The sequence below is a fragment of the Pseudorasbora parva genome, chromosome 17 (genome assembly GCF_024679245.1).
Source record: "Pseudorasbora parva isolate DD20220531a chromosome 17, ASM2467924v1, whole genome shotgun sequence".
NCBI lineage: Eukaryota > Metazoa > Chordata > Actinopteri > Cypriniformes > Gobionidae > Pseudorasbora > Pseudorasbora parva.
In genome coordinates, this window is record NC_090188.1 from 7,061,096 (window position 1) to 7,080,595 (window position 19,500).

At 36.8% G+C, this 19,500-nt stretch overlaps 1 protein-coding gene and 1 long non-coding RNA gene across 6 annotated transcripts in view; one reads left to right on the top strand and one right to left on the bottom strand.

The window, feature by feature from the left end:
• Nucleotides 1-19,500, top strand: part of LOC137044850 (MAM domain-containing glycosylphosphatidylinositol anchor protein 1) — a 332,623-nt gene that overhangs the window by 78,066 nt on the left and 235,057 nt on the right. The gene's annotated exons all lie outside the window — the stretch shown is intronic.
• LOC137045211 (uncharacterized) lies at nucleotides 7,811-10,800 on the bottom strand. Its single transcript, XR_010898716.1, has 3 exons — nucleotides 10,471-10,800; nucleotides 10,154-10,200; nucleotides 7,811-8,120 (listed from the first exon to the last, which is right to left on the bottom strand). It is a non-coding gene; the product is annotated as an uncharacterized lncRNA (long non-coding RNA).

Below are 19,500 nucleotides of genomic sequence, written 5' to 3' on the forward strand. Positions count from 1 at the left end.
TCTGCCGAAGGCTTTCAGAATGTGTGTGGGTTTTCATGGAGCACTGTAATCGGTTTAAAAGTCCAGTCCGAATGAAAATGCACCATATAAACACCTCAATCGGAATAAAAATGCCCACACCGAATGAAATTGTAGTCGGTTTGAGAGGGGTGGGATAAACCTTTTCATGAACTGATCAAACGAAACAATTCACCATGTAAACGACCTGACCCGATTACTTTTGAGTGTGCGTCCTTATGTAAATAAGGTTCGGTTTGTATCATGGTTTTAGGTTCACGGTTTCAGTATGGTTCTGTTTTTACTATGTTCAGGGAAAAAAGGACTACTGTTAAATAAAAATAAAGAAAATAAAAACAAATAACTTAAATACAAGCAGGAGCACAAATAAAGACTATTGAGCAAAGATACTAATAAAATAAACAATGCTTTTCAGGTTTTTTAGGTAGGTCTGACGTTAGTTTTTAGGTAGAAATTGAATAAAGTAATCAAATGTAAAATAATTTGCATATTTTACTGCTTAAATTAAAGATGAATCATTATTAAACTTACACAAGCTATTCAATCAAGAGCAGTGAGTAATGTCCTTATCTTTTGTTGGACATTAAACAGAGTAATGGTTGCTGCCCCTTTAAGACCTAATGCAGGGATATGCTTGTCTTTCTCGACTGTAAGTTCACTGAAGGCATATAAAGACTATCTCTGCTTGGATACTCATCAAGATGGACATGTTGATATACTTTTTGTGTGAGTTTGTCCGTTCATTATTTCAAAACTCAATATTTGCGCGCTGTGAGACGTTTGCGTGCTTTCGGATGAGTGAACAGAGAAAGATCTTCTCACAGCGCGCAAGTTCTCATTCGCGTCTTCTGGCTCTACACGCGGTGATGACGGCGAAATTACTGTTCATATTCGGATATACGGCAGCACTTGCATGCACTTTTAACAGTTTACAAAGAGAGACCGTTTTGCCCACGTTTTTCTTTTATTATCGGTGTTGTTGTGTTATCAGAAGCCAGCACGTGTATCCATCGACAGAATCATACATAAATATATATTTTTATGTTAACACTTATATTAAAGATGCGTCATCAGATGTGAGATGAACCGCGGTGCAAGTGCGTCCCGGCACCTTTTACACCGCACCCCTGCTCTCGTCAGACGGCACCCCGGGTTGGGAAACGCTGGTATAGACCCAGCTCACAACCCAACTTTGAGAATAGATTAACGGCGTTATTATTTTTATCGCCCGATAAGAGTCTCACGTTAACTCAGCACGTTAACGCCGATAGCGGCCCACCACTAATGCGTGTGTATATATATATATATTATATATTTTACAAAAATTATAAAGATCAGCAAGACAGCAGACATATATGTTACAAACCAATTCAAATAAATGTTTTTGAACTTTCTATTCATCAAATAATTCTGAAAACATTGCATCACTGTTTTCACTAAACTATTAAGCAGCGCAAATGTTTTTAACAGTGAGAATAATAATAGTTTCTTGAGCAGCAAATCAGTATATGGTCATATAACACTGAAGACTGGAGTAATTACAGGAATGAACATTACATTTTAAAATATATTCAATTTTATTTTAAATTGTAATATTTACAATATTACAGTTTATTTATGACCAAATAAATGTAAACTTGGTGAGCATCAGAAAAAAATCTTAACCCAACAAAAAATTTCTGCTGCATTGCAAATGCATAAATGAAATCTCTTTTTATCACAGTGTCATATCCAGCATATAAAAATGTGTATATGTTATGTTTGATATCTTTGATATCATTATTCGGTGGAAATTACTTTTTTTATTTGGTTTATTTATAAAATTATTTGGTAAAACAATTATATCTTATATTTATCCTGATCTAATGTTGACAAACTATATATCATTCAAAAGTTAACGAATTCGAGATTCATTCTGTGAAAACAGTTTTGAAATTGGACCTTGCGTTACCATGGAATATTGCGCTACCATGGTAACCACCGGTGCTCTAATGATTAATTACGGGCTAGAACCACTCTAAATTACTCTTCTCTTTTCAGTTTTGAGTGTTAACAAAGCTAAGATGATTTCCAACAGACATTTTATCTGGTTATTGTCGTCTTGTTTTTGTTTTGTTTATGTATTCATCTCCCATATCTATTAAATCATTTTTTGTGTTTTATAAAGGGTTGTTTTGCCCTGCATTAAATGCAAAAAACATTTTACCTCTTACCTGTTAGAATTAGTTTTCAGGCAGATGCAAAGATACACCCGCACCCGAAATAAAATCAGTTTAGCATATAACATTATCTGCACATTTATTGCCAGGTCATACAAAAGTAATTACACCACCATTAAAGGGTTGAAATTTCTGTCATTAATGACTCACCCTAATGTCGTTCCACACCCGTAAGACCTCTGTTCATCTTCAGAACACAGTTTAAGATATTTTAGATTTAGTCCGAGAGCGTATGCAACTGTATGCACACTATACTGTCCATGTCCAGAAAGACAATAATGAATCATGAATCAGCGTATGGATTCATGATTTGGATAACGTGTCAAACTGCTGAAATCCCATTGGCGATCTGAATCATGAATCAATCTGCTGATTCAAAAACGTTTGAATCTTTAATTAAGGACTGAAAACAAACCCGGAGGAGAAGACGATGCTGAATAAAGTAGTTTTTTTGTGTTTTTTGGACCAAAATGTATTTTCGATGCTTCAAGAGATTCTAACTAACCAACTGATGCCACATATGGACTACTTTGATGACGTTTTTATTCCCTTTCTGGACATGGACAGTATAGTGTGCATACACTTGCATACGCTCTCAGACTAAATATAAAATATCTTAAACTGTGTCTGAAGATGAACGGAGGTCTTCAACCAGATGAACGGGTGTCGAACGACATTAGGGTGAGTCATTAATGACATAAATTAAATTTTTGGGTGAACTACTAACCCTTTAATAGTGTCTAGAAATGAGCACGGAAAGTAAATAAATAAATAAATATTTATAGGATGAGAGTAAAACAAGTCCAAGACTGCTGTAATGTGACCTTCGTATAACAAAAAGAGAGCATTGCATGGAGATGAGCAGATCTCAGTAGTGCATTCAGAGCAACCAATTACTTATACATGTTGGGCTGTGTCTGTTTTTTTCAGTGTTTGTGTGTTACGGGCATTTACAGTTGTTCAGCGAGATGCGTCTCTGTGTGTACGTGAGTATAATGAAATTTAAAAGCTCTCAGAGTAGGAAGCTGAATGTAATAGTTAGATTAGATGTGTTTAATGAGACACACACACACACACACACACACACACACACACACACACACACACAAGCAGAAAATCCAGAATGAAACCCTCTGTAATGAATTGCCAGATCTCTCTCTGCATTAAGTCTTATGAGCTGCTAAAAGCAGTTATTACTTTCATCAGACTCTCTGTAGCTGTAAAGTAGAGAGGAGGTTATTGAATTTAGCTCATAGTCTTCTGTATTACCACATCTCACTTTATTGTACGTGCGCGTGTGTGTGAGATGAGAGCTGAAGTATAAAGCCTGAAGCACACTACAAGTATGTGTCAGAATGCAATTCATAGTGTGCATTGCATTCTTAGCATTGCCACAAGGGGTGCTACAGCAAACTTAACTCTTCCAAACTCTTCTTCCAGTGTCACTTTTCTTTTTTTCATGTACTGTCAGTGAACATAAAATTACATCTGTGACCTCCTATTTTATAGATAATTCTGATAGAAAAAGGACGTTCAGTAAGACTTTTTTTTTTTAAGAATGGGACTTGATTTTACTGTGAAGTGATTGGATTGTGAAAGATAATGGTACACTGAAAAAACAGGAAAACACACATTGTCCAATTTATTTAATCATATTATTTGTTATATACGCAACTCATTTTTTTTTACTCTTCTAAATTGTTGAACTTAAGTGTTATTTTATGTGTTTTTCGGGCAAAATTAGATAAGGGGGAGACTATATATTGTTTAATAGTGTTTATTTATATTGGAATAATTAGAATCATTAGAATATTTAATAATAGTAATTAGAATATTTAAATCACACATTTCATACATGGCACTTGATATGTTCACTATATGCTATTGCTGGCAATAGATTGAAAGTTAGCTAGTACAGTATTATAAATCAGCCAAGTGACCACAAAAATATACAAAAACAAAATAAACTTGTGATTAAAGATGCAGGATCTCAACCCCCCCCCCCCCCCCCCCCCCCAGTGCACACCACTGTTTTTAGGGAACCATATTAAAATCATTTTGAGACTACTCAATTGGGTTACATATAATTACTTTATTCCATGATGTTGAAGTTATGTGGAAAAATTATGTTGTTTAACTTTAATTAATTCATGTGGAACCGATGTACATCATTAAATCATGTAAATCCAACACACCAGTGTAGATTTCAGTGTAGATTGAGGTCTCGGTGACAATTGCAAAGACAAATGTGTGGCACTGAATTGTTCATAACAAAAGCAAGAACATGTTCTAATGATAGAATCAGGATCATTTTAGATTTCCTGCTGACTTTAATATTAGTTAAAATGTTTGTTTGACATATTTGTTAATTTGACATTTGATTTACTGATAGCTGCCCTTTAGGAAAGGTTTGCCTAATTCAAAAACTGCTGGATGGTGTAAAAGAATGCATACATTTATTTAGTATTTTTTCTGAAAGTTGTTCATCACAATGCCATTTAAAAAAGAAAACATCTTTGTCTTACTATGGTGAATTTAAAAGCAAGTTATATAAGTTAGCAAGGATATTTAAAAAATGTGCCTTTAAATTTAATTGTGTGTGTGTGTGTGTGTGTGTGTGTGTGTGTATACACTCCTGAACAAAATCTTAAGACCAGGGGATGCATTGCAAGTTTTACACATTTCGCAGTTGTGGATCATAGTGAGTAGCCCCACCGTTCTTGTTGATCACTTCAAAAACTAGTTTCGGCATGCTTGATGCGACTGTTTACAGGAGGCTGGTGGGAACGTTGCTCCATGTGGTGAAGATGGCTTCACAAAGGGTATCCACTGTCTGGAACTGACGTCCATTTTTGTAAACTTCCCTTGCCATCCATCCCCAAATGTTCTCAATGGATTTAGATCAGGGGAACACGCAGGATGGTCCAAAAGAGCAACGTTATTTTCCTGGAAGAAGTCCTTCGTCAGGCGGGCTTTGTGAATTGCAGCGTTGTCCTGTTGAAAGACCCAGTCATTAACGCACAGACGGGGGCCCTCGGTCAAGAGGGATGCCCGTTGCAACAGATCCAAATAGCCAGTCGCCGTTTGACGCCCCTGCACAACCTGAAGCTCCATTTTCCAATGAAGGAAAAAGCACCCCAGATCATGATGGAGCCTCCTCCACTGTGCCACGTAGAAAACATCTCAGGTGGGATCTCCTTGTCATGCCAGTAACGTTGGAAGCCATCAGGACCGTCCAGGTTAAATTTTTTCTCATCAGAGAATAAAACTTTCTTCCACTTTGCAGTGTCCCATGTTTGGTGCTCCCTTGCAAATTCTAAACAGGGAAGTTTGTGTCGTGGGAGGAGACGTGGCCTTTGAAGACGTTTTTTGTTCTTGAAGCCCTTCTCTAGCAGATGACGTCTTATGGTTATTGGGCTGCAGTCAGCATCAGTAAGGGCCTTAATTTGGGTTGAGGATCGACCTGTGTCTTCTCGGATAACCTGTCGGATCCTGCGGCTCAGTGCAGGTGAAATCTTTTTGGGTCTACCACTTGACTTTTTTTGTCCCATAACTCTCAGGATTTTTTAAGAAATGTAAAATGACTGTCTTACTGCGTCCAACCTCAGCAGCGATGGCGCGTTGTGAAAGGCCTTGCTTGTGCAGCTCAACAATCCTGCCACGTTCAAAGAGAGAAAGCCTTTTTGCCTTTGCTATCAGGAGATCTTGACAGTATGACTGCTTGAAGGACAATGCCATGAAAGCCATATTTTTGTGCAGATTTGACCTTTTTATGGTCTTAAACTTTTGATCAGCTGCTGAACGGCCTGTTTGAGTTTAAATGCAGTTTTCAATAAATTGCCTACTCTCTAGTTTTTTGTCTCTTGCTGCTGTTTCTTCTTTTGGCATTTTGAAGCAGCACTTACAACCCGGTTATGATCCACTAGTGCGAAATGTGTAAAACTTGCAATGCATCCCCTGGTCTTAAGATTTTGTTCATATATATATATATATATATATATATATATATATATATATATATATATATATATATATATATATATATATATATATATATATATATATATATATATATATATATATATATATATATATATATATATATATATATATATATATATATATATATAATTGTGTATTTAGTATATAAAGGCACATTATTAAAATATCCCAAAAACACTAGAATAATGTTATATATTTTGTTGAATTGTGTGCTTACATTATCCCAGATGTTTTCAAGAATTAATAAATTCAGAGAAAAAAGTGATTGTAACCAGGACACGGACCACGTCTGTGTCACAATGACATCATACCCCTGTTACCCTTGATTTCTGGTTTTATTTAGTAGAAATCATGAAAACACCAAAGGCGCTTCAATATATTATATATTTTATAAGACTAGTTAACAATTGTTTGGATACATTTATAGACAGAAAACAAATTATTTTACAATGATTACAAGTTATTGCATTTTCCCCTTCATGCGTTTTAAAATTAATTGCATCCAATTGCAACAAGTTTAAAAAATAAGTTTTATTTATTAAATAATTAATTTACAGCATTTAATATGATATTGCAATATAACTTTTTGCAGTGTGCAACAAGTGTCTTATTGCAAGTAATGAGATAACGTATAACATAATTTTCAACCCATTCAAATGTATCTAATAGGATAAAGCAGCACTACATCACCCCACATATGCTTAACCGGAAGAAGCAGAAGCGGCAACTGTGGTATAAACACTCGTGTCTCATTAGCAATCGCTCCAGTGGCCTCGTTCAGCTCCCTCAACACTGCTTCATGCTATATTAACGATAATAATCTCATCCATGAACATGATTTCTGCCTGAGTCCTGTCCTGATTCTTTTATAAAAATTACTAGATTACCAGTTGCAGTAAATGACCCTCTAATACTCAGAGGATATTGCTCGGATGTTGCCAGAGGCCTTTGGTCCACAGTTCTCTGTTATGCTTTATTTAAATACAGTATCAAATTTATCTGAGATATTTCTTCTCAAAAACTTCAGGAAAAAAGTTTTTAACCTGCAATAGAGATTCGAATATAATGTGAATAGTAGCTCAGATCATTTGGCCTTGTACACTGTAAAACCCAACAAGTTACGGTAACTCAAACCATTTGAGGAAACCGATTGCTTCAAACCAATTAAGTTTTAAAACCATTAAGTATGAGTACTGAAAACTCATATACATTGAGTTAAATTAACTCATATTTTAGTGTTGTTTAAGTGTTAAAACTTATATTTTAGTGTTGTGTTGATCAATTATTAAGAGTAAACTGAACTTAAAGATTTTAAGTTAATTTTATTAATTCAGTTTGAATTCAGGTAACAAATCTAACTAAGTCTTTACAACTACACGGCTACTTAAATGGTTTTAGGAAACAGATTGCGGCAAATGGTTTAAGTTCATCAAACTCAAAGTGATTAAGTTACATAAGACTAAGCACAAGCTACCATTGGTACAAAATGAAGACAGAACAGGAGGGTATTTTTAAGTAATTTATTGAAATATAACATTTACATCATAAATACAGTATGTCACAAATATAACTAGACAAAAAATATTAGACTTTTTCACCAAATAAAACAGCACAAACATGTTTAAAAAAGTCATAACATTTAAATAACCAAACATATAAAATAAAAAAAATTATGTAAAAAGGTACGTTTCCTCAAAAAGCAAAAGCACTGTATGATCTTTAATGTACTCTAAGTGCACTGACCGAAGACTTGGCAGACATCACCACCTCATCTTTAAAGACAATCAAAGCATCCAGTGGGTTTAAAGGTAACGTTCCCTCTTCCTCCTCGACAGTAAGGATGGTGACTGTTGGCTTCTGCACCTGGTCAAGCTCCTTTTTCTATATGCATTGGAAAAAAAGCTTGTATGTCACCACATATAAAAATAACCCTTGTCAGGGCAGACACCATATTTCAATTTTCATAAATAAAAAAAACGTTGTTATAAGGAACGGATTATTGTTGATTTAATTGGGCGTGTGCTTATTTAAAACCCTGTAGTTCAATTTTGTAAAGATGTTAAGTTGTTTGTCAGCAAGGTTTAATTGGGGGAAAAACATTTTCAGGGGTGTATCAGCCGAATGTTCTAGACCTTGAATTGAATGACGAATTGAATTGAATTCAAGCGATAATGCACACATTGCAAAACATTTGTTTTTCATGTCAGTATGTCATAAATAGAAAGAGGCAACAGTTTACTGTCAAAGATTTGTCGCTCACATCACGCCGCATCCAGTGTAGACAACATAACGGACTATAAGGGGCTCTTTTGTCCTGTCGCGCTGCTCACATCCGGTGTAGACAAAGTGAAACAAGACAGATTTGATTAACAAATTTTAAATGGATAATGGCAAGACATCCTTGGTGTAAATTACGTTCTTCTTTCAGATTAATATAATCAGAGCGGTATTAATAAATGTCCTGGTTAATCCAAGCATTATAATGGCAGTAAATGGCTGTCCAAAATTTGAAGCCAAAAAAGTGCATCTATTCATTATAAAAGTAATCCACATGACTCTGGAGGGTTAATAAAGTACTTCCGAAGTGAATCGATGGGTTTATATAAGAAAAATATCCATATTTAACTCGTTATAAAATAAGAAAATAACTAGTTTCCGGCGCAACGATGACGTCGGATATAGCGTAAAAAAGCATAACAGCCACGGCGTTGACGGCGGACGCAGCGTAAAAAACATAAATGATGTGACGATTTTCGGGCGTTGCACAAGCGTTTTGAATCACGAGAGGATATTTTTCTTACACAAACCCATCGATTTAATTCAGAAGGCCTTTATTATTCCCCCGGAGCCGTGTGGAGCACTTTTAAAATGGATGGATGCACTTTTTTGGGCTACAAATTTTGGGCTGCCATTCACTGCCATTATAAAGCTTGGACGAGCCAGGACACGTATTAATATAACTCTGATTGTATTCGTCTGAAAGAAGAATGTCATTTACACCAAGGAGGACTTGAGGGGGGGAGTAAATCAGGGTGAACGATTCCTTTAAGCTTGAGCTGAGATTGGTTTATTATGTGTCAAATAAGCTTTTGCTGTGCTCAATGTATATGCTAATGAAAGCCTAAATTAAACGTTTTGAAGACTAGATTTTCAATGGACAGATTAATAAAATTCTTATGTGTTTGGAACAATATGAGGGTTGGTAATTTATGAATCATGACTGAATTTGTATTGGCAAGTGGACTATACATTTAAGACAACTTGAATGATCAACTATCAGTCACTGTAACCACACCATGCATTTATGCTGGTGGCAGCTGAAAGGTTAACATGTTGCTAAATAAATGTAATGTAGTTTTGACATGTGTCCTACCTTGTGTCTTGAAAACATCTCCTGACTCTTCCTTTTAAATAGTAACAGACCTGCCAGGATCGTAGTTTTTTTTATGATTCATGACAAGACTTCTTTCAACCACTGCAAATCTAGCATTGCCAATTACCTTACACCTTTACAAACCCAAGGCAACTTCAGGATAACTGCCAGTGAAAATATAACACACGAAATGTTTCTGTTTATATTAGGAAAGCCGACTATAACAACAACTTTCAAGACTTGACCAGTATTCTCCTGAAGCAATACAACATGACTTTGAATGATAGACAGACTGGACTTTGGACTTTAAGCCTTTTAAAAAAATCATATTGCTTCAGAAGACTTACAAGTTGTGCTAAAAGACATTTATGGTCATAATTACGTTTGCAAAAATAGCAATTCATTCAAAAATTAAAATTGAAGAACAAACTTATATTTGTATGAACATTATGTAACTGTTCATAACGTTATCATTTGCATTTTGCACAGTAACGTTACAAAATTCCATTGATTTGTTCAATGTTAATTCTAACTTACTTACTCATAGAATTGTAGCCACGTTGCTGCCATTGCACCTTCGTCTTTGCTCTGAAAAGATTTAAAAGCATGGCAACAATGTGTTAGTGTGAGTTTCAAATGAGAAAACGTCATGAGAAACAAATAACAGTTTAAAATTTTATCTAACGTTAGCAAAACAGGATCTAAAATGCTCCTCAAGTCACTTTGTTCACCCCGGAGCTTCAGCTGCTTTAGTCAAATTAACTAGCATCACATATGATAGAGGAAACTCGAATTCGATTAACAATACATTTAAAACGGTTGTAATATAAGGAATGCGTGAGTTTGCATTAACGTTACCTTTTGCTTTAACGTAAGTTAGTTAACGTCACTGTGGCACGAGACGAGAGACATGGAAAGATGGCCAACTTTCTCAAAAGCCAGCGTTTATCTGTCCGACTGTGAGAAAGCACAAACATATATTTTTTAATTCCCCGCTGACAAACTGCAGTGTAAAACAGCATAATTAACTCCAAACGTGTACATTACCGTTGATAACACTGGTGCAATAGCGCATTTGCTCCTAATGTTAGATTGTTTGCTGGCTAACTTTACACACAACATTACTGAGCTGGTTAATCTTCGGATAAACATAAAAGAGGTACGAAAATAACACTGAAAACGTTCAAACATGAGCGAAATATGAATAAATACGTTTGAAACGCTTACCTTTTGTTTTTCTTGACTGTAGCGCGAGCCGTCCTGCTGTGACTGGACTGAAGGAGGGAAAATGGTGCGGTTTTTGTTACCTCGGAAACTCACTGGGATGATACTTTGACATGACTAAATGTAATGACTTTAAAAGAGCTTAATGTAAGACTGTAGGCTTAATATGAGGTAGATTAATGTATATACTATTGTTTATTTATTTATTTTATCAGCTTTTAGTCTTTCCTGTAGCTCAATGAGTAGAGCATGGCGCTAGCAACGCCAAGGTCATGGGTTCGATTCCCAGTGAAAGCAAGACTTGACAAAAATGTAAAATGTGTACCTTGAATACAATGTAAGTCGCTTTGGATAAAAGCGTCTGCCAAATGCATAAATGTAAAATGTAAATGTAGTTATTTAATTGGCCATAGATGTAAAATACTAGATTAAATAAATATCTGTAACTTAAACCATTAGAGTTAAAAAGTTTTAGTAACTTATTTAGATTGAGGTTTGCTTACAATAATACATTTTTGAGTTAACATCACACATATTTGTTAAGTTGAATTAACTTTTTTGGTAACATTAAGTAAAATGAACTTATTTCATTTAGTGAATTTCACTGTTAGGTTTTACAGTGTAAGAGCTTGGTAAAAATTGGGAATCCAGGGTTAATAAAGGGTTATTGAGCCATTTACACTGTCATATACAATAAAAGAGCTTGCACAGCGACAGGAAATAAAAATAGACCCAAAAAACCTGCCTATCTTACACAACACTGGAGGAGTATAGCGGATTAATTCTTTCTACACACACTGCAACATGCACAATGTGATGTCACACTCTGCACATATGTTTCCATAAATCAAAATTAAAGTTTTTTTTGTTGGCTTTTAGTGTGAATATGTTAGTCTAAAGGTTATCTATAAGCTAGTGTGCTCCAAAATAATAACAAAATGTAGCATTTAAAAAAGATATAAGCATTCAGAATTTGTCTCTCACTTCTGTCAGTATGGATCAATAATTTTGAAGTCCAATTAAATGCTCGACATGTCCTGCCCTGTCTTCCTGTTTAGTGGAAATTCACCCTTCGCCAGCAGTTTGATTGACAGGTTATCTGACCAATCACGATCCACCATCCACCCAATCCGCCATTTTTGTCCGACAAAGCAGTCAAGAGAGTTCGTAGATTAACATCAGTGGACTTGAACTTGAAAAACAGTGTACTGACGTCTTTCCGCGGCTGAAAAAACATTCCTTCTGAAGTTCATTCACGTTTATTTGATACTATAAATTAACTAGAAAAAATGATGGGTTCACGAGCAGCTTTAACTGAGGCGCTACCGCGATCTGTCACGACACATTACAGAGCCAGAAAACAGTATTTATTGTTTACATTTCTTTAAAAAAAATTACTATTTTAGGGTTGAGACTGTTTCATATTAAAAGTAACCTGTCCTGTCTGTCAGTGCATTGTCAGTATCCTCTTTGGATATGTGTTTTTCACTGCGTGAGAGTGTGTGTGTGTGTGGCGTGAGAGCGCGGCTTGACGGACATAGCAACGGTAACTAAAGGGGGCGGGTCTTTGCGAACAACACATAATAATTCTGCGTGTTTCAAGGAACTTCAGTCAGTGGGCCTTTAAAAAACATAATTCAGCATATAAATACATTTTTGTTATTTGTCCACGCGAGTGTTTATTACAAATAAATTACTAAATGTTAAAAGTGAATACAAGTAAATGAACACAAATTTGTCTTGCATTTGCAATCCTGTGAAAATCCTATTTCCTGCACACCTTTGAGAATCGTAATTGCTTTGTTTCAAACAGAGATCACGATTCTGAACAGACAAATAAACAAAACATGTCATTTACTAAATGATTTAACAGTGTTAATTGCTGCAGTTTATTCAGTTAATTTTAATTAATTCAGTTAGGTTGAATGATTCAATGACTCACTCATCAATACTTCACTTGTTTCATTACTGGAGTTTTTGAACAAATCTGTATTATTAAAAACGAATAATAAAAAAAATGTATTATTCAATGACAAGTCTTTATTTGAAGCGTTTGCACATTCAAAAGGTTATTTGATCTATTTCGATCGCTATCGTAGACATTGACAGTGTTTATATCTGTGTTTATATAGTAGTTTTTGTATAGTAGACAGTGTTTATATCTGATCTATAAACTTTTATCTCAGTACTTCTGAAATCCTCAACCACTGATCCTGTGGTTGAAAAAACTGTGGAAGAAGCGGTTTCAAACCTATACATAGCAACTGCTTGGTCAGCGGCAGAGCCAACGTAGATCTGAATGTTCTGGTGGGATTTTGTCAAAGGTTTAATAGACAGGAAAATCGTTGTCATTTTGGAGTAAGATCGCATGGATGTTTGAATAAAGAGTGCAATCTTTTAATGATTAATCATGCAACTCTATTTCACATTAAGATCTCTGACTTTTGATGGCAGACTCTAAACTCAAAGGGACACTCAATGGAGATTATTGAAGCTTTGTATCAGGAGAAAAATCTGTGAGCTATCTTTCACTAGTGGCTCAATTTAATCTAATTTCTGTCTAAGAGAAACAATTTGTGATCATCTCATTTGTGATTTTTCTCTACCTGTTATAGCTTTAGGACAGGATGGAATTTCACTGTGTGTGTTTGAAAGGGAACATTTTATGATTGATCATTCTGTGATGATATATGCAGTGTCTGTTCCTCTGAAGTGTCCTCCCCCTCGCTTTCTCTGTCTTTCTCTTTATTCTCTGGCATGTATGATATTGCTCCAAATGCAATACATATTTATGGCCTGTTTTCACTCTCGTCTGCTCTCTGAATTATAACCCTGTTTATTTGTGAATTAAGTCCTTTACCGTGTGTATACATCAGTTTCTCTGGGACTAGAGCCACACTCTGGGCTGATTAATCATATTGTCCTTTTCCTACACACACACACACACACACACACACACACACACACACACACACACACACACACACACACACACACACACACACACACACACTAGTGTGTACATCGGAGCAACTCTGAGTTAATTTGCAAGTTATTCTCAGGATGTCAATGTTTTCTCATGTATTAATGAATGTACTCAATGTGTCTGAGAGGTGCACTGATTAAGAATCTCATATTTGATTGATTTGACATAAAAACAAAAAACAAAAAATTAACCCTATACTTTTAAAAAATATATTTTTTAATTTAATACAGTATAGTTGCTCCATAAATCTTTAAAATAACGTCCATAAGCTACACATGCACACGTACACACACACACAGGCCCCCCCACACATATATATAATTATAAATATTTAACTTATATTTATATATAGTTATTTATTTTGTTTGTAATTATTTTGTCTTCACACACCAAGGCAGCATTTACTTCATTAAAATACTATAAATACAATAATATTGTGAAATATTACAAATTAAAATAAATCTTTTCTGTTTGATTTCATTTGAAGATGTAATTTATTCTTGCGACGCAAAGCTGAATTTCCAGCATCTTCAGTGTCAAATCGTCCTTCAGAAATCATTCTGATATGATTTGTTGCTCAAGAAACATTTATTATTATTATCAATGTTGAAAAGGGATGTGCTGCTTAATATTTTTAATACTTTTTGAATACTTTTTTGAGAATAACATCTGACTATTGGACTGACCAATTGCCACCTACTTGCAGTTGTGATGGCTAAATGAGTCTAAATAATTGTCTGTGGTATTTCGATAACTTGTCACAGGTGCTGTTCGTCGACCTTAACTTCTATTTAGGAAGATTTCTTTATAGACAGACCGCTATATTATCAATACCACCTGTTAAGAGCATTTCAGGACACATTCATCTTACAGTTAGACATAAATTAACGCACCACACCGTAATATTTTATCAGCATCACTCATTTGCAAATGCAATATAACACGCCACTCATATTCCCTAGGATTTCTTTAAACACATCTGTTCCACAGTCAGTCTCCCCTATGAGGGACGTCTAAAATCAAGAGTTGCATTTGTGACAGTTTTCCAGTAAATCTGGCTTGTAGCCTGTCTATAGCATTCTTCCTGTGTGTGTGTTCTGTTTTGACATGGCAATATCCCTCGTGACACTTTCCTAAATAAACCGTAATAGATATCATGAAAAGCTAGCTTTCTCCTCATTCCACAGCCACAAATCATTTAGGAAGCTGTCAGCGGTCGCACGCTTTAGCACGCCACTTCTGCAGAGGACACGCAAGCCAAGTCTGAGCGCACATTAGCACAAAGTGCCGCGGGGTTCTGCTATAGCTTCAATAACGTGTTTCAGTGTGGGAGAACAACTTCCATAGAATACAAATATGGTTTTTGTGTCCACACTGGAAATTGCTGTATGATTTACAGGCTTTTATAAGACAAGATCTGATGTTTGCTGAGTCTTTCTGTGTTGTGCTTGTGTTGTAATTTAAGGACATATTTCTGTCAAATGCTTTCAATCAAACTGATTTCAACTGAATAATGACCGTTTACTAGGGGTGTCCTCGACTAAGGATTTACACAATCGAATCAGAATTTTCGAATCTCTCTATGGTCGACCAAAAGTCGAATCGTCTATATGTGTGTGTGTGTAAACCATAGACTAAAAAAAAACCCCGGTATAAATGGGTTGGAAAAGGCAGGACACTAGTTAGTAGGAGGCTAAGACTATTTTTATTTTACTTTACACACGGCACACAGCCACCACTTTTAATAAAGTGTTCAAAACTAGGCTACACTACATTCGTAAACCATTCTCTCATAACATTTAAAAGCCGCGATCGAAACACAGAACATCACACAAATATATAAAAGAACATTTTGATAAATAAACCTAAAAAAATACCTGCCTAGAGAGGAAAAGAACACGTTGACTGCGTTTATATGCACGTTCTTAAGCCGATTGTGCCTGAAGGGGGTCTCACACCGGACTGAAGCTCAGCGACGTGTCTCAGGTAACGTTATCTCACTTCAGGCAGACGTGAACGCGCGCAAGCTCAATTTTGAATCGACTTCTGACAGAAGAGCTGCACGATGAGTTTATCTTGTAGCACAGGGTGAAATCAGCACGTACATTCACGATTTGAGGGAAATATACATTTAATAGCCGCGGACAGGCGTCGAATGCCGCCGTCGGTATATGTGTTCGAATTTTAAAGGCGCGGCGCGTCCGGTGCGAAGCTCAGTGCCCTTAAAGGGGCGATCGCTCAGCGCCGCGACACGTTTTTATAACACTAATGTTGAGCACCCCCATATTGCCAAAATGGTATGATCCTCGTTTCATAACACCCGCGAAGATTCGACCATGAGATCAGTGGTCGAATCCGGTCATGCATCGAATCTTCGGCTATTAGGGGTCACCCCTACCGTTTACTATAGTCTTTTTAGAGCTGCTTTACAGCAGAATAATTTAATTCTGTTTGCATCATTGAATCACTTTCCTGTTTTGAAACAATTTGCTGTATAAAGCGCTGTATAAATAAGGGTGACTTGACTTTAAATATGCAGTAGTCAGGTAAAAGCACTTGCACATAATCATGTCATAATTAATATAGTTTAAGGCAAACAGTACACAGCTAGAAGATATCAGAATGTTGGCAATAGCCTAACGGTTTAAAGGGGGGGTGAAACACTCAGTTTCAGTCAGTGTCATGTCAATCTTGAGTACCTATAGCGTAGCATTGCATCCTGCATATCTCCGAAAAGTCTTTATTTTTTTTTATAATTATATAAGAAAGATGCGCTGTTCCGAGTCTTTCTGAAAAAAGCCGAGCGGGTGGGGGCGTGTCGTGTGGGCGGAGCTAAATAATGACGTGTGCGCGCCGCTGTTATTGTGTTGAGTCGAGTGCGTCGTAAAGCTGTGTCATCCCTAACAGCGGGAAAAAACTTTATTCAAAATAAAAATATGGCTTTTAATCAGATACAGCCATACATCTATGATCCGGAATCAGACCCAGAGGCTGCAGTTGAACAGGAGCAGCAGCAAAAACGACTAGAGCAGGACGTCTCTATGTGGTACAAGTTATACAGTAACTATATAATATGCTTAGCGACTTGTGTTATTTACATATTTATACTTGAATTATATCGTCGTATTTTTGTCTTTGAAGGTGTACATGTGGGAAGTGCAGTTGTGCACGTGTGTTTGTGTGTTTACGCGTGGTTTGTGTGGACAGTAAGCGGACTGGTTTTGCACGGCAGGCTAAGTTAGTGTTTACATAGAAAGACACAGAATAGTAGCGCATTTGAATGAAGAAGCGTGCTTATTTAGTTCAACATATTTCCCCCCTCTTTGTGTATTGTTGTTTGGAGTGCTTTTACAATACACAAACATAAAGTTACACATATAGTGGCCAGCTAAACAAATGTACACGCACTACACATCGCATGCTCCATTGATCAATTAACTATACGTGATCATGTTTGGGCTACTTGATGAGCATAGGCAAAAACACAGACATTTGAAGCAGTCTTACTCACCGCCTGCGGTACTAACGTTGGGACCTTTATCGTTGGGACTGCTCCATCCTTCAGCATTAGGCGATCGGAAAATCCTGTGTCGAGCTGGGCCTTGTTTATGAAACAGTCGGCACCGAAATGCAGCGAACAGATATAAACATTCGCGCAACTCAGTTGCTGATCCGGAAAAGCAAATTACATCCACTGTTGCCTTAACGCGGGGTTTTTGGGGAATCTGTGCAGGACTGTCTTGGTCTGGCAACCAAAAACGCACTTTTTTGGTGACATTATGTGCACATCACCTGTGCAGCGCATCCTACAAGCCAGCGCTTTGATGGGGGTAGCCTGTTACTTTCGCTCTCTCCCTCTCTCTCTCTCTCTCTCTCACGCGCTTCCGGTAGAATTGTCCGTAAGGCCCATACAAGGAAATTCCGCCCCCATTAACGTCAAAGGGGACGCATGATCTCAAAAAACTTGCCGAAACTTATGACTAACCGGAAGTAGTATTTTTGACAAAGAAAAACTCCCATCAAACGTCCACCTTAACTTTTGAAACTTTGTCTATGTTTAGTATGGGATTCCAAGTCTTTAACAGTGTAAAAAGATCAGTATGCATGAAACAGCATTTCACCCCCCCCTTTAATGTTTTAAGCATTTTATTTATTCATTTTTACAGAATTCCTTTCATCTAAATGGGGATGAAACTGTGACCTTTCCTATACTTTGCTATACTTCATACTTGCAATAAAACTGCAAAAAAATTAGTTATAATATTTATTTGGTAATAGCCAAAAGCAATTCAAAAGAACTATAGAAGAGAGTGGAAATTAGCTACTGGGTGGTCTTCTGCAGGCATCTACTGGTTATAGTGGTCATTTCATGCCGTTTTCATGTTAAAGGGGGGGTGAAACACTCAGTTTCAGTCAGTGTCATGTCAATCTTGAGTACCTATAGAGTAGCATTGCATCCTGCATATCTCCGAAAAGTTTTTATTTTTTTAATAATTATATAAGAAAGATGCGCTGTTCCGAGTCTTTCCGAAAAAAGCCGAGCGGGTGGGGGCGTGTCGTGTGAGCGGAGCTAAATAATGACGTGTGCAGCAGCGCGCTGTGTGTTGAGTCGAGCGTCATCCCTAACAGCGGAAAAAAACTTTATTCAAAATAAAAATATGGCTTTTAATCAGATACAGCCATACATCTATGATCCGGAATCAGACCCAGAGGCTGCAGTTGAACAGGAGCAGCAGCAAAAACGACTAGAGCAGGACGTCTGTATGTGGTAAGTTACAAGTTATACACTAACTATATAATATGCTTAGCGGCTTGTGTTATTTACATATTTATACTTGAATTATATCGTCGTATTTTTGTCTTTGAAGGTGTACATGTGGGAAGTGCAGTTGTGCACGTGTGTTTGTGTGTTTACGCGTGGTTTGTGTAGACAGTAAGCGGACTAAAAGCAGTCTCACTCACCCTTCTAACGTTGGGACTGCTCCATCCTTCAGCATTAGGCGATTGGGAAAATTCGGCGTCGAGCTGGGCCTTGTGAAACAGTCGGCACCGAAATGCAGCGAACAGATATAAACATTCGCGCAACTCAGTTGCTGATCCGGAAAAGCAAATTACATCCACTGTTGCCTTAACGCGGGGTTTTTGGCGAATCTGTGCAGGACTGTCTTGGTCTGGCAACCAAAAACCCACTTTTTTGGTGACATTGTTATGTGCTATGTGTAATTGTCACCTGTCCAGCATCCTACAAGCCCCGCTTTGATGGGCGTAGGCTGTTGCTTTCGCTCTCTCCCTCGCTCTCTCTCACGCGCTTCCGGTAGAATTGTCCGTAAGGCCCATACAAGGAAATTCCGCCCCCACTAACGTCAATGGGGACGCATGATCTCAAAAAACTTGCCGAAACTTATGACTAACCGGAAGTAGTATTTTTGACAAAGAAATACTCCCATCAAACGTCCACCTTAACTTTTGAAACTTTGTCTATGTTTAGTATGGGATTCCAAGTCTTTAACAGTGTAAAAAGATCAGTATGCATGAAACAGCATTTCACCCCCCCTTTAAGTGTTTGTTTTGCACCAGGTGACAGATATCCTCCACTAAACCATGGCACTATTTTCCATGTTATCTCAAAGAATAAAAAGTATAAATGTAGTTAGAAGTAAATTTTCCTGCACAAATTT